This window comes from Prionailurus bengalensis, chromosome C1, assembly GCF_016509475.1.
Source record: "Prionailurus bengalensis isolate Pbe53 chromosome C1, Fcat_Pben_1.1_paternal_pri, whole genome shotgun sequence".
Classification (NCBI taxonomy): Eukaryota; Metazoa; Chordata; class Mammalia; order Carnivora; family Felidae; genus Prionailurus; species Prionailurus bengalensis.
Genome location: NC_057345.1, coordinates 168,298,524 through 168,315,082, shown reverse-complemented (window position 1 = coordinate 168,315,082; position 16,559 = coordinate 168,298,524). Strand labels below are relative to the sequence as shown.

The window sequence follows — 16,559 nt, the reverse complement described above, 5'->3', positions numbered from 1 at the left end:
TTCTTAAAAACTGGAAAAGTTTGGATTAAATATGCAGTTTATGAGGCAAGTATTTGCTTTACAGAAAGATTCGTTGTAGAGTTCCTTTGCTCACTGGTTCTTCTAGTACATTAAAAATCAAATTTGATTTGCAAAAAGATATTCTTTGCCTGGAACTATTAAGAAACAACTATTAAGATTAAAAATCTCGGTGAATCATAGAATCCTTTGAAAATTGGTTACATCTGATTCCACTTTCCCCAAAAATGAGCATGGTTGCAAATATTTGCATAGAATTCTTGGAGAGGGGGAGTCCATGGATCCTAATTTAAGAACCCAAAACAAAAACATAAAGCAAAAACAAAGCCAACGAAAATGGAATGTGCCGAGGATATTGGAGTCATTTCTAAATGCAGACCTCCAAACACCTGGCCCTTTTCAGTTTTAGAGAAAGAGAGAATTAACATTTATTGAAGGCATAGTCTGTGCCAGACGCTGTGCTAAGCATTTTATATGTGTTATGATGTTCTTCTGCTTGCAAACCTAAAAAAGGTAGGTATTTCTGTTGAGAAAAATGAGGTTCAGATAGTAACTCGCTAAAGTGACATCTTTAGTTAATAAATAGTAGAAGCAAAATTTGAACTGGACTCTGACTACACACAAGCAACTACAACACAAGAAAAAGCCCTAAATTCCTTCACATCTCTTCTCAAGCTCCCAAATCTTTATAAAAGATAATCACAGAACTTCAGAGATTTCTCTTCCTTAGAGAACTTCTTACAGAGGAACGCCCTAAGCCAACTTCATGTTGACCATCACATGATCCCTTGCCCATGGTGTGTGCTGTTTCACTGGAGCTGGGCTGACTTACTTGTAGGGGTGCTAAGCTGCTGTTGGGATGGGATGTGGCAGGCAGAGAGCTGAGGGATGATGGATTCTGTTTGCTGGATGTGATTCAAAAGTTCTGATCCTCTACGTGCCCCAGTAAGGGTTTCAGCTGACATCTGTGTAAAATAGTTGTCAGCTGAGGAGCACAGAAGTGGCCTGTCAGACTCAGAATGTCCCATTTGCCAAGTCTCACATGAGAAAAGTGAAGACAGGTCTCACGGGGAAAAGAAGACCTGCTTTCCAAAAGATTTATTACATAAGGGTCATGTTGCATAACATGTGCTATGCCCAGTAGACACCACTCCTCCTTGATTCATTCATATTTTGCAAGGTAACTAATTAATCTCTTTAAAAAGGAGAGAATAGATGGAGGAGAACAAACAAAGGGCCTTATGTGAATGACAAAACAGGCTGAGTCTTCTTGGAATTCTGTCTTGGTTCTATAAGCTAATATTGAACTTTCTTTGTAAACAGCCTGACCAAATACTGTGCAGAAATCACTGAGGTTTGTACACTTTAAGACCTTATATATCAAGGTGAGGTCTGTATCCCCATGTTCTAACCTGTCAAAACAAGAACATTCTTGGTAAGTTGGAAATAACAATCACAAATCCATTTTTGGTTTCAAGTAATTTTAGGATATGCTATCTTATCACCTCAGACTTCACAGTGTGTCCTAGAAAAGCATGCTGTTTTCACAGTGATATTAAAGGCACAGTGAGATTTGGTATTTGATTTAGATTATCCTCATGATTTCCCACATGATATAGAACTGCTTCACGAAGTCACTTGCTGCTAAGCATTTCAGACCTTTATGTGGCAGTAATGAGAAAAACAACTGCTTGGAAATGTTTAGGAGTAAAACATGCATATTTAGAAGTAGCTGACATTTGATATGTAATTTCTCTTATATGCTATGTATGATGCAAGGCATTCTCTGCCTAGCGTGAAGACAGTGCCTTCTTTTTATATCAGCAAGGCAGCATAGCATAGTGGTCAAAGTAGGGACTCTCGGACCAGACAATACAGGTTTGAACGCCAACTCTGCCACTTACCTGCTTTGTGATCTTGAGCAAGGTACCTAGTCTTTGTGTGCCCTGTTTTCTCATCTACAAAATGTCAGTAATAGTAAGTTCCTCCCTTGCTGTGTTAATGTGAAGATCGGGTGAATTAATACGTGCATAATGTGCTTAGAAGAGTGTTGGCATATAATAAACGTTATGTTTTAGCCACTGTTACACAAATGTGTGAAGATGACTAATAAACCCTACAGTGGGTGTTAGAGGGTTCAAAAAAGAAGTTGGTTTGTCCTTCGTTCAGAATAAGGCTTTACCTGAGTTTCTTTGTATCTCTGTATTCAGAAAGTGCTAACTAGGATGGCTTCTGTTCTCTTGTTTTGTCTGCATATCAGTCAGTGATCCCATAACATCTGTAGGCAAAGGATCCTCATGTACCTACAAATGGAAATGTGCACCAAATACTTGGTAGATTGAATAAATACCATGTCTCATATATCATACTCTTGCCAAATGTATGTCAGCCCTGTGATAATGATATACCTTTATTTTAAATGTTCCTGACTTCATATCAGCACTGTATATAATCAGTGAATACTCAGGGGAAAGAAAAGAATAACAATATCTGGGGAGTCCTTCAAATCATTTGATGCATAAAAAGTATCTTCATACTTGTAAAGGCTGGGAAATTATAGTCATTCATTCATTCAAAATCTGTATTGAGTGCCTATCTGTGGCCTAGCACTGTTCCAGAGCCGGGAATAAAACACCTAGAATATAGCTGCTTCTGTCATGGAGATTATATTCTAGTAAGAGGAGACAATGAACAAGTAAACTAATAAAACAAAATAATTTTAGAAACAAATAAGTGGATGGCGTAAATAAAACAGAATCATGTAAAGAGGAAACACCTTGCTGAAGACCTCAGCTGAAACACAACTGAATTTGGGGATGAGAATTCCCAAAACAAGAAAGGGAACAAGAAAGGCAAAAGCCTTGAGATAAGAGTGAATTTGACATGTTCAAGAAAGAGAAAAGAAGCTTGGGTCTTGAAAGGGGGAAGGGTGGGCAAGTGGAGGTGATACAAGGTGGGGTTATGTAAGTAAGCAGAGGCTTAATCATGTGGCAAATGTAGGCCATGGTAAGGAAAGATTTTATGCAAAGTGTGGTGGGAAGCCATTATGCACTGGAATAACACAATAAGATTTGTATTTTTAAAGTAAGTATAAGGGAACATAAATGTTCCCAGAAAGATCCATTCAGAGCCATTAGCTGTGGTCCAGATAGATGCTGATGGCTTGGACTAGGAGGTGGCAGTGACATGGAGAGAACCAGAAAGATTTGTAATATGTGCTGGGAGTACAACCAGGACTTGGTAATAGTCCGGAAATAGGTGGTGAGCCAAAGGAGAAACCAAGGAATCATGTATTTTAAGGTCTTACTTAAGTCCTGCCCTCACAGTGAAACTTCTCCAGCCATTCTAACTCACTTCTCTCTCCTTTTGGTGGAGCAGTTGTTTTTTGAGCTCATAATATGTATAAGGCACAGTTCCTAGTGTTTAGGATACATTAGTGAACAAAAGACATATCCCTGCCCTTGTGAGGTTGTATTCTCTCCTGTACTACTTCTTTCCCTGGGCCTATGATTCACACTAAATTGTATGTGTCTTTGTATTATTCTCTAAGTGTTTCAGATATATTATTTTTGTTCTGCAATTAGTCACCTTCTCAAGGACCAAGGACCCCAGTTCTCAGTTTATCATGATGTCTAGCTCACTACTGGGTAGGGGGGAGGGGAGCAAAAGTAACAGTGAAAATATGTCTTCTTTGTTGATAATAATGTCTTGTTTATAGGCTTGCCTACTTTAAATAAATTTGTGAAAATCCAAAATTGCAATTCAGATAATTGGAAAGGCAATCATTTTTCCATTAAAAAGGGATTATTTACTCACTGAAGAGTTACTTTAAAATAACAGACTCCCCTAATGAATGTAATTAAAAGTTTGTTAACAGGCCATCATTTATTTGTCAGGGGATGTGGGCAAAGGAACTGAAGCTAGAGTATCAGGGGCCACAATCAATTTAGAATTAATCCAAAATGAAGACAAAGAAGCTGAAATTTAGAATTGTAATTAAAGAAGAAAATAATTTCTGATTTCTGAAAATTTAAACATATTGACTTTATAGGAGACTTTCATTTTCTAAATTTACCATTTATAATCGACAGTTATAAATTGATTCTTTAACCAGAGCACATTCATCCTGGCAATGAAAAGTAATCATCTGAATACACACAAAAAAATTGGCTTCTGGTTATAACTTTTGGAGTATGCCTTAAAATATGAAGAAGAAAACAAAATTCATGGTGTTATGTTTTATAAAGGAGTTTGAGCACTTCATAAGCACTCATAGAATATTGACTCCTTTTCCTGACCCCTTGTAGTAATGTTGGCATTGAGGTGCTCTTGCTAATGTAATGTTCTAGCTACTACACCTGTCTGGTGGGTTAATTAACTTTGGAGCACTATTCCAGGAATCCAGTGAACGTTTAGGACTTTATTTATGTGAAAAATGCTTCTAGGTTCTAGAATAACTTTAAACCCAAGGTTAAGAAAACACCCCATTATAAGGGGCCCTCTAAAACTTGTTTCTGTATATCTCACCATGTTTCCTCTTTGAAGACCATCACAATTACCAAGGGGAAAGAAAACCTTTAATCAGGTAGTATGCAGCAGCACAGTTCATGTAAGAGTGTACATGCCATTCCTCTTACCTCATTCATTCATTCGGTACATTTGTTGAGTTCTTTCTCTTGCCAAGTCCCTAGGCAAAAGCAGCACATCATGTTTGTCCCTAACCCGGAAGAGCTTATAGCTTCTTGGGGGAAAGGATACACAATAGAATGACTTACATACTGTAAAGGACATATTAGTGAAATGTATCACAGGTTCAAAGGAGAACGAGATACTTTATTCTGATGGAAGTAGAAATACTTCCTAGAAGAGATGGCATTTAAAATGCCACTTGAGGGGTGCCTGGGTTGTTCAGTTGATTAAGCCTGCGACTTAGGCCTACGTCATGATCTCATGGCTCCTGAGTTCGAGCCCCGGATCAGGCTGTGTGCTGACAGATCAGAGCCTGGAGCCTGCTTCAGATTCTGTGTCTCCCTCTCTCTCTGCCCCATCCCCACTTGCACTCTGTTCTCTCTGTCTCTCAAAATGAATAAACATTAAAATTTTTTTAATAACAAATAAAATAAAATAAAATAAAATAAAATGCTACTTGAGGGTAGAATGAGAAGGGACAGAAAGGCAAGGGCATCCTGGGAAGCCTAAGCAAAGTGATAGAACTAAGAAAGTATGTATATATAAGAGCCAGCCAGTGCTTCATGCAGTAGACATTTCTAGAGCAACTACTTACTAGGTGTAGGGCACCAAAAAGCCAGAGACAGAAAGAAAAACATTTTGTCCTTGCCCTTGAGAAATAGTTCAGTATAGCATATCTTAGAAAGTTTTCAGTTAAGAACAATGAGGGATGCTGAACTGAGATGTTGTAATTGTATACTCTGGTGATGGTTTTGGTGATGGTGATGGTAATGCCTATCATTTGCTAAATCCTTCAATGTGCTGTATGCGCTACTAAGAATTTACATGCACTAGTTCCTTCAGGTCTCCTCATGAGATATGATTGGTGTTTTTATTCCTACTTGTCAGCTGAGAAAACAGGCTTAACAAGTCAATTAATTCATTTAATGTTGCCCAGCTGGTAAGTAGCAGAGTAGAGATTTGAACAGGTGTACAGTATTGGATTTCAGAGCCTGTAACTCACTAAGGGGAACAATGGAAGACATTTGAATAGGCAAATGATTGATTTGAGATGCCCTTCCCAAGAATTCACTTAACCACAGGGGGAATACCGTGATTAAAGAATTCTAGTAGTAAGCAGCCAATGAGGATCTAAATGATGGTAATGGTAATAGGTATGGAAAGGGGAAGGAGGTGAAAGATATCCTAAAGATAACTAGCTTGATTTAGGGGCAAGGAAGAGGGAAAGTTAAATACCATTCTTCAAGTTTTAGAGTCTATATAACCAGAAAACTCATGGTCCAGGGCAGTGAAATAAAGACCACCAGAGGAAGAATGTCCCTTCTGGTGATGGAGGGGAGCTGGTGTGACTAGTTTAATTTTGTACAAGTTGAACTTGAGATGCCAAGGGGATAATACAGGTGCGAGGAGTCCAGCAGGTGTTCAGAAATACAAAAGTTGATCTTGGAAAAGAGGTGTTTAGATATAGGAGCATATTCTACCAATGGTACACAGAGGTCAAGGAGGACTGATAAAGGACTTCAAAACCATAGTTTTATTAAGATGGGGAAATCAGAAGCCAGATTTATGAAGTGAAAAGGATAGTAAAAAAAAAAGTGAAGAAGGAAGTAGGCTATGCTAAAAGGAACTGAAGTTAAGGGAAATGAGAGAATGGCTAGTAAAAGGCTAACAGAAATAAGGGAAGTTTTGTTTTCTTTAAGAATGAAATGACTTGACTGAAGAACGATGGTAACTTATGGAGTTAAATTTTGTAATTAGTGGGGCTGCACTAACTCAAGGGCATACGTGATGGGTTAGCCAGGTAAGAGATGCCTGGTGACTCCTTGAGAGTCATTCAGACTCTTGTCACCCCCTTTAGATCACCACTTAAATGCCACCTCTCTGCTAAGGCCTTTAGCTTTCCCATAGAAGCTTAAGTTCTCTATCACGTTCTCCTACTGCTTTTAGTACATATATGCATGCACCATGGACCAGTGGCTCACAATGATCAGTGTGTTTCACATCACCTGGAGGGCTGGTTAAAACACAGATTTCTGAGGGGCATCTGGGTGGCTCAGTCATTGAAGCATCTTACTCTTGATTTTGGCTCAGGTCATAATCTTGCGGTTCGTGAGATCAAGTCCTGCATTTGACTCCATGCTGTGAGCGAGGAGCCTGCTTGGGATTCTTTCTCTCCTTCTTTCTCTGTCCCCACCTTTTTCCCTTCTCTCAAAATAAATAAATAAGCTTAAAAACAACAACAACACAGAGTTCTGAGTCCCACTCTCAGAGTTTATAATTCTGGGATGGAGCCTGGAAATTTGCTTTGCTTTGCTTCTCAGGTGATGCTGACGCTTCTGGTTTGGGGACCGCACTTTGTATACTACTAAAGTAAACGAAGGACCTATGGGAGGTACACATAAAGGTTTGGGAGTTTGAGTATGGACTAGTATGTCAGACCTAGAAATGTTCTGGAAAATACTCCAGGAATCAGGCATGATTTAAGGGCAGGCAAAAAAGAATGGAATTATTTGCCTGGCTCCATGAAAGAAAAATACTTCTAAGGAAGTAACAACATAATCCCTACTGAACACAGTTTTCTTAGGAGGGGTCTAGATTTTTTGATTTAGGTGTAGATTTTTAAAAATAAAAAATTAAGGGTGCCTGGGTGGCTCAGTCGATTGAGCGTCCGACTTGGGCTCAGGTCATGACCTCGCAGTTCATGAGTTCGAGCCACGCATCGCCTCTGTACCGACAGCTCAGAGCCTGGAGCCTGCTTCCGATTCTGTGTCTCCCTCTCTCACTACCCCTCCCCCACTCTCTCACTCTCTTTCAAAAATAAATAAACATTAAAAAAATTTTTTTTAAATAAATTAAAATTAAAAATTAAAGTGAAAACCACAGCAGTGACTATAAGTTTATTTTAATCATGAACAACTAAATATTATGTGAGCAAGAAATGCACAATTGCTATTTGGGGAGAAATAAGTATAGAGCTGGCATACTATGTTCCATTTAGAATGCTATTTTGTTTTATCCATAACAACTGAGATCATGGGGCTTGGAGATATGCACTAATTCTAAGAGCTGGTTTTATAATTATCATTTTGATTGCTGCATCTAATTATTTCCTTAGGTTTACCTGTCCCTGATGGCTACCATGCAAATCTGACATAAGCAGATATATCAGATCTCTGGATTTGAATGGGTGCAGTTTGCTTTGTACGTCACTAAAGTGTTGGCTGTGGTTGGCAAATGTGCTAAGTTGCACAACCAAAGGTGCAAAATCCTTCCTGACATTTAAAAGATCAATCATTTCAAGTTTCTTTCATTCAGTCAAATGCCCACTAAGCGAACTCATCAATATCAATGACAATCAGCCTAGCATAAGCAAAATAACCAGTAAGTCATAGCCATACTGCATAATACGGACGTAACAGAAGCTTATTATGATCACATGGTCAGATGCCACTAGATGGAAGAGTGAAATTAGACATATGAGTACATAATGTATCCTTTTAGTTCCAAGCCTATACAACTGCTAATTTCACCATGAAAATTCTCCCACATGATTGAAATTAGGTTTTTGACATTGAAAAGCATAAACATCCCTATTAATGTTATCAACATCAAATTGTTACCTGCTTTAGTCTTTTTTAATTATATGCTGTGAATCTTTATTTAAAACCTAAAAATGTACAGGCAAGGAAAGAAATTATTGAGGCCTAATGGTATGCAGATAAATTATTCTGGACTAACAGAATAAAAATGAAGTTCATATTTTGAGAACGTATTCCTTTTTCAAATAAAAAGCAATTTTAAAAGAAAGATTTGGTTGCCCACCCAGAAAAGAAAAAACAACAACAACAATCCCTTTAAGTCTAAATGACACCATAAATTCCAAATTGGTATAATAAATAAATATTTTGAGAGTTACAGTGCTTTGTTGGGAAGGAGAGGTGAGTGTCAGATGATCTGATTTCATTTTTACTATGGCTGAGTGGTAGTTTCTGAGTAGCCGAGTACCTGGGAGCTACTCAGAAAAATTACATGAAAGAAAGTAATTGTCAGTCTTTTAGGATATATTTGGTTCAGTGTCGTCAGAAGGTAGTCTGCCCTCTCCCTGGAATCAAGTTGCAAACACTATCCTCAATAGTAATTAGAGCTAAGCGGCAATTACAGGACGTATGATTTGTTCAGACGCACTGCCTGTCGGCTGTTTCCTAGCACCACATTTCACAGAAGCACCAGGTTGAAATGATGGAATTATTTATCTCTCAATGTAATACTTCGTACAGTGCTTGAATGCAGGAGTGAACGTGGACTGTAATCTTAAAAACGAAGGTAAGCATTGCTGGCTGATCAGCATTTACACCTCAGGGAACTTTTTCATGAAGTATGTGACAAAAATGTAAAACAGCTAAAATCAATTTCAGAAAAAGAGAAAAGGATCAGAATTAGAGCAAATAGAATTTGCTAATTTTACAACTCCCCTGTTCAAGATCATCTTGGTTTTCCTGGTTTGTTTTTATTTAAATTGTAATATTGGTTCACTTTGCTATATATAATAAAGATGTGACTGATTTCCCACATCTCCTCTATCCTTTTTCTTTTGAAGTTTGTCTCAGACTAGCTGGTAGGTAAAAATGAAATTCATGTTTAATCCAAGTATTTAGAGCCCTCTCTCACTTTTTCCTTCAGGAAATCTGTTTAAGCTGATGATTGTCCCGATTCAAGAATGCACATTCAAACTGACAGAACAGTGGCTAGTAGCCTGTCACTAAATTAGGTGACGTGGGTAATTTGCACTCTTATCCCCATCTTTATGATAAGCGTGTTTCAAGCTTTTAATGTTTCATCTAGTTCAAATCAAAATTCAGTGACTTCAATGTTTACTTAGACCCTTGGGCATAGAAATCTCTCTGGAAACTAGGTAAGTTTAGCTCCTCAAGAGGGAGTATTGTCTGTTATGAGGATGAATGTGGTTTGTATGTCCATAGTAGATGCTTGTAAAATTCTCATTTCTGTTTTAATGTTATTGCTTTAGTGTCCCCCCCCCAAAATCCTTTTTTTTCAATTTTGCCATTTTTTTGAACATGAATAAATATTACTGTTAGTAAAGAGCTTATGAAGTCTTGGCAGCAGGTAGATAGATGTTTTATCTCGTAGTCCCCAGTAGGATTTCAGGTGGTTGGAAAATATTGAAAGAGCATCAACTTCTTTCATTCTGTCTCATTGGTGAATTAGAGGTGTAAACACTGAGGGTTCAGTAGACTCTTGAAAAAATGAGTAGATTGAATCCCATGAGCCTTCATTTTTCCAAGGTCCTAGAGACTCTGTGATGTTAGACTTCTTAGCAGACACTTGCTCAGTGGAGTGATCACAATTAGGCTAGTATCTGATTTTGGAAGAAAATTGTTTTTCTCTCCCTGGGTCCATGATTGGCTTCAGTCTGTATATTTGCTTTGTCATGGAATCATTTATCTTTAGCATCATTTTCTTCATCAGAAAAATGTGGGATGATCATAAGCCATGTAACAGATTAGATATCTACTTAGTATATTTTAAAGCACCTTGTGCTCTGTAATGAAAAGTTATAGTATTTGTATAACCCAGGACACTGATGACAAATTTCTATACAAATATACCACTAAAATCTAACTTAACTTGCTCTACGTTGTCATGGGTATGGCAGATATTATGTGAGTATATATGAAAACAATCCTCAGTTGTTGGAACTGACATGACTATTTGAGACATAACCGGAGATATGACCTTCATCTAATTGGTTTATCTTGTCACAGGGACAAACTTGTCCTGATACCAGTAAAATCTTGCTATTTGTCTTTTGATTTGTAGAAGCAAATATTGAAAACAAAATGAATGCTGCAAAAGAAGGCTAATGACAAAGTTTGAGTGCTTTCTGGTTCCCAGGCAGTATTATGGTGAAAGAGAGAGAGACAGAGACAAAGAGACAAGAGACAGACAGGTACATACACATGCAGAGATAGAAAGACATGGAAATAGAGAGATGAGAGGGATGAGAGATGAGAGAGGCAGAAAAGACAAACAGGTGAGAGGGAGGGAGACTAGAGAGACAGGGAAGGATAAGAAGGAGAGAGAAAGAGGGTGTTAGAGAAAAAAAAAAGACAGACACAAGTCAATCAAAGTTTGGAAATAGAAATTGTGCAATTTTGGAACTTTGGGTTGTTTTCTACATTTTCTTTAACTGGAAACATGCTTTGTCAAATTAAATACATTGAGCCCTAGGTCTATTACTTTTCCATTTGCGTCCTTTAAAGCAAAGGGTGCTTAAAAGGCTGTTTGAAGTTCAGAAGAGACCAAGAGTCAAAACAAATGTCCGTCTAAAAAAAACATTTCCATTCCTTTCTTGCTTTATAAAGCAAATCACTGACAAGGAAAATGATGAGTGCTATGATTAAATTCTCTACTTCCCATGTGGCACTTTATTAAAAAATCATTATGTCTTTGACTTTTGGTGTTCTTTGGGAAAGTGAGAATCATTTGAGAAGCCAAATAGAAATTCCATAGAAGAAAAACTGGCACAAAGTCAGTATAATGGCACAAGAATAAACATGATACACAGGGACAGGGGGCAATCATTTATGATGAATCACTTCCAATGCAGAAAATCCTTGGGCATTCATTGGAGGGCCTTATCTGATGCGGTTTTGCATATCACTACTGCCCCAGAAGCTGCCTGAATGACTGAAGCAAGTAGCATCAATTTCTAGGATGTCAGGACAATGGCAGAGTTCCAAGAAGCCATATCAGGGATTGGCCATTCTGTTCAATATCCACTAAAGACCCTTTGGAGTGCAAGCCTCCCCTTAGGTCACAGGATTCCATGTTTCTCAGGATAAGGGTGATACCACATTGCCTCCCAGCTGCCCAGCTCCTTTCTTGGAAGGGATTGGATGGCCTGCTTAACTAAGTTGTACCTCCTTATATAGTTTTTGCTCTGTTCTACTTCATTCTCTACAGATTTCTACAATACAGTCAAAGATAAAAGGGAGGAAAATCATTTTAGGAGTGAGATGTTAGGAAATTCCAAATAAGGAATTAGTGCTAATTCTAGTCTCTGTAACATTAAGCCAAACTTAACCACTCTTCCCTTCCTCCTCAAGTCCCCCTCATGTTTTTCCCTAAGTGAACCTCACTATCTCCCTATTACTTACAGTTTCTGCTTGCTCTATTCCTGGCGTGGCCAGATTAGTCACCCCATACCAGGTTTCCACAGGGATGAAATGGCAGCTTTCACAAGTCCTGGCAGCCACATGGGAGCCATGTCTATGGTTCCTGGATGAAAATGGCTTCTTGGCTGATGGGGGACCAAGAATGGCCTTATCTATGATGGTCACCATGATCATAATCCACTAGAATTTGTCCTGAATTCTCTACAGTGCATTATAATTATGGTGGCCATAGAATATGTATGCAGAAAGGAAAAAGGGTTATAGCACAGTTGTTACTATCCTGTTTATTCCCAAACTGTGCTTCCTAGGAGCCTATTACTTTTTTCTTTTTTCTTTTTTTTTTTTTTAACATAGGCAACAGCTTTTGAATAGCTTTGAAATGTTTAGTTAATATTTAAGCTAAGGAAACCTCTTTTCTCTACCAAAGTGGGAGTAGAGAGCACTGGCAGAGCAAATACTAACTCTGTTTCTTTAAATTGAGCAAGATTCTGGAGAAAAAGTGTCTTTTTAAAGGACCATTAAGTAAATCACTATTCCTTTTCACCCTGTTTGGTTCTTAAATGCAAATATCCAAGTCACTGAATGCAAAAAACTGAAATTTGCTGAAACTAGGGGGCAAAACATTTTGTATCCTGGAGCTAGAATGTATAGCAGCAGCTGGATGGATTGACCTCCTGAGTTGCTGTATGCAGTGCCTTCAGCCTGGCCCTTTAGTGAGCTGCAGAGGAGAGGCCCAGAGAGGCCTCAATGACCCTGCTGTTTTGATCTGCTCCGATGGAAGGTCAGTTGCCATTGCTTGGAAAAATGTGTCTTTTCAGATAGCATTTTTGTTGCAGTACTGATAGTCCTTCAGTATAAAAATCACCAAAAAATGCATGTGTGCCCCCTGGTATGAAGCTATTTGAATTAGTTATATTGATCCAAACAGTACAGCTGAAAGCATAGTTTTGATGGGGTTTGTTGTTCTCTTTTTTATATCGTTGGGAATATTTAAAAAATTGTTTAAAATGAGGTGTTGCAATCAATCTTCTGCTGTTCTTAAATGTTGCCTCATGGCCACACTGACTTTTTTCTTTGATTTAGTTTCTTTCATTATTCATATTAATAAAACATTAAAATTAAAATCTCATTGAAAAATGAATACTCCTAAATTTTAGTCAAAATGTAAAAAGAAAACAGACCATCTATTTAAATTTTTAAAGAAGATAAAGACTTCAACATATGATTCTTGTATGTCTTTGATTGTATTGACTTAAATATTCGAAACAATGTCTCTGGGCAATGGGAACTCTAAATGTGAGTCTACCGTCAGTCAGGTATCATGCTGTATTAAATTCTCTTAATCATTTATCTCATGTAAAATTAAGGGTAGATTCTTTTTTTTTTTAATGTTTATTTATTTTGTGAGAGCGTAAGCGGGTAAGGACGGGGAGAGAGAGAGAGAGAGAGAGAGAATCCCAAGCAGGCCCTGCACTGCCAGTGTAGAGCCCGACATGGGGCTCAAGCCCACAAACCGTAAGATCATGGTCTGAGCCGAAATCAAGAGTCGGACACTTAACCAACTGAACCACTCAGGTACCCCAAGGGTAGATTCTTATGTTATGTTTAGCTCTAAAATGTTATGAGATATAATTCCTCTAGAAGTATTCAACGGTTTGAGAAAAATGGTTATTGGGAATAAGAGAGTCTGTATTTTTTGAAGGTTTCTAAAATAAGTCATAGTTTAAAAAAATAAAAATAAAATAAAATAAAATAAAATAAAATAAAATAAAATAAAATAAAAAGTCTTAGTTCCATGAGGACATTAGGTCCTTCACATGCTGTAAAGAGAGAGCAAAAAGTTCCTCTGTAACAGAAAAAGGCTTCAGACTTCACGAAAGCATCTTAATGCCATAGACAGGAATCATTGGGCAAATGTAGCACAGGACCATCTCCCTGTCTCTTTTTGCCAGAAAGTTTCGTCAGGCTACAGTGACCTCCCAATCCATGCTCGACCTCAGACAATTTTAGTAAAGCCCTGTCTGGAGATAATTTTGGCTTCTCCAAAGACTTGGTAATTTAGGAACTAAGCTCATGACATTCCCTTTTGATAAGTCAGGTATATTAAAAACTATTTCAAAAAAATGATAAAGCACTTGTCAGAACCCTGTTTTCCTTTCTTTGAGTTTCCTTTCTTGTATAGTCATGCTTAATAATGTCAGGTTACAGGTGGAAAAACTATAACAAAGCAAAAATATTGTCCATTCAGCTTCAAAGAAGACAATTGATCCTCAAGACTTTTTCTGAAAACCAATTATCTTCTTTACTTAAATTCTGAAATTCTCAGATTTTTCAATTCTACCTCAAAAACGGATGACAGCTATTGAGGTATCCACATGTGTAATCATATGATATTTTGGTACTACAGAGTAAAAAAATCTGACCCTTTCTTTCAACATTTAAATATAAGAAAGTCAGTGCATGGGCAAAATATTCAGATATAAATGAATCCCGACGTGGCTGTAAGTACTCTATCGCCACACATTCAAAAGGCCATCCATTGCATCTTAGTAAAAGATTCATCGTTTTGTGTAAAACCTGGCATATTACTACTAAACCCAAAGGACATTGTGGCTTAAAATCCATCATGATGTGACTTCACTGCTGTTTTTTGAGGCAGCACTTCATTATTGCCCATAAACTTCAGTGTGATACTCAAAAGGATTTATTTTTAAATGCAACATTCTGCCAGGATGCCGCTGTTGGACTCTCTGGAGGGAACCCTGATGTGCCCCAAGGGAGATCCAGGAGCAGAACTGCCAATTGTTAAGATTTTATGGACTCAGAGTTCTAGATACACATTTTTCTCTTTGGCATCAGTAGATTCTGTGTCAGTCTCTTCCATCCACTTAAGAAATTCAGCAAGGAAGCATCAGCATTAAAGGGAAATTTTATTTTCTCACAAATCATTTTGAGCAAAATCAACCTGGCAGGGGGAAAAAAAACATCATATTCATCCTAAAAGTATACAAACCTGACAGTGTTTGAAGATGTTCTTATTGGAGAATTTTGCCTGTATTTGCCAAAATAGTTTACTAAAATTATTATCATTGGACACATTACTTCTAAAAAGTTTCTGGTGAAGTATAACATACAGAAATGTGCACATAAGTGTACGGTTGAATGAATGTACATAAACATAACATACCTGTGTAACTGGCACCAAGACCAGGTAGAAGACATTTCCAGCACCTTAGAAGCCCGTCTCATGCTCCACCCACCCTTCCTACAAGGATAGCCCTATCCTAACAGTATAGATTAGTTTTGTCTGATTTTGTACTCTGTGTAAATTGGTATTATACAGTATATTGATATGCTTCCTGATTTTAGGGGTTTTTTTTTAACATTATGTTTGCGAGGTCTGTTTGTTGTTGCGTGTAATTATAAGTCATTTGTCTTCATTGCTATGTTCCATTATGTGAATGTTTTATTGCATGAAGAACCAAAATTACTTATTTCTACTGTTGATGGGTTAATTAGCTAATTTCCAGTTTGGGGCATTGTAAATAGTATTGCTATGAGCATTCTAGTGCATATTATTTCTGTTAGGTAAATACCTAAGGCTGGACTTGCTGAGTCATAGGGTATGTATATATTCAGTTTTAGTAGATATTGCTGGTTATCCAAAGTGGTCGTAACCATTGACACCAGAGGGGAGGAGGTTGGGGGGGATGAGCTAAATAGGTGATAGGGAATAAGAAGGGCACTTGTTGTGATGAGCACTGGGTAATGTGTGGAAGTGGTGAATCACTATATGGTACACCTGAAACTATTACTCTGTATGCTAACTGGAATTTAAATGAAAACTGAAAAAAAAAAGTTCTAGTTGCTCCATATCCTTGTCAGCACTTGATAATCTCAATATTTCTTCATTGTAGCCATTCTTGTGGGTATGTAGTGATATCTTATTGAAGTTTTAATTTGCATATCCCTAATGACTAATGAAGTTAAGCACTTTTTCATATTTACTGGCCATTTTAGTATATATTTTTGTGAAGTGTCTATTCTTCTACCCATGTTTTCTGTCATGTTTTCATTTTCTTATTGATCTATAGGAGTTCTTTATTCTAGATTAAAGTCCTTTGTCAAAATCTCTATTTTATTATTACTCCCACTCTGTGGATTACCTTTTCATTTCCTTGATATGTCATATTCCCACAGATTTATTCTTCATAGAGTATATTGTCAATTTTTTTATGATTAACACCTTTTGTTTCCTATTTAAGAAATCTTTGCTTACTCCAAGGTCATAAAGATGTTCTGCTTTTCTCTTTCCTGTTTCATCTTTTAAGCCAGAAATGCTAAGAATATCTTGAATGCTTAAGAAAGTTTTGAATTGTAATACACTTGGTTTTCTCCATGTTTTTTGCTTATGCAGTTCACCCTACCATTCTACCATATTCACCTCTCAAAATACGCATCATTCCTCGAGACTTAAGAGATAGCTCATCTATGAAAACGTTTATGAACCCAACTCCTAAACAGATGTAATTTCTTTCTTTCTTGAACCCCTTTAGCATTTTGTTGATAATTTGTGATCCCTGACATATCCTGCCTTTTATAACTATTGAACTTAAGTATTTATTCTCCCGGGATATGGTATAACGTGAGACGAGT

The 16,559-nt window shown here is 37.4% G+C and overlaps 1 protein-coding gene across 5 annotated transcripts in view; it reads left to right on the top strand.

Moving 5' to 3' along the window:
- ZNF385B (zinc finger protein 385B) overlaps positions 1-16,559 on the top strand; it is a 329,371-nt gene that overhangs the window by 220,421 nt on the left and 92,391 nt on the right. Inside the window, exon 1 of one of the 5 annotated variants that reach the window (XM_043577199.1) lies at positions 8,810-9,030. The exons of the other annotated variants lie outside the window; for them this stretch is intronic. The gene's annotated coding sequence lies outside the window, so the exon portion shown is untranslated. Of the gene's footprint in view, positions 1-8,809; positions 9,031-16,559 lie in introns of those variants that run through there. 5 annotated transcript variants of the gene reach the window in all.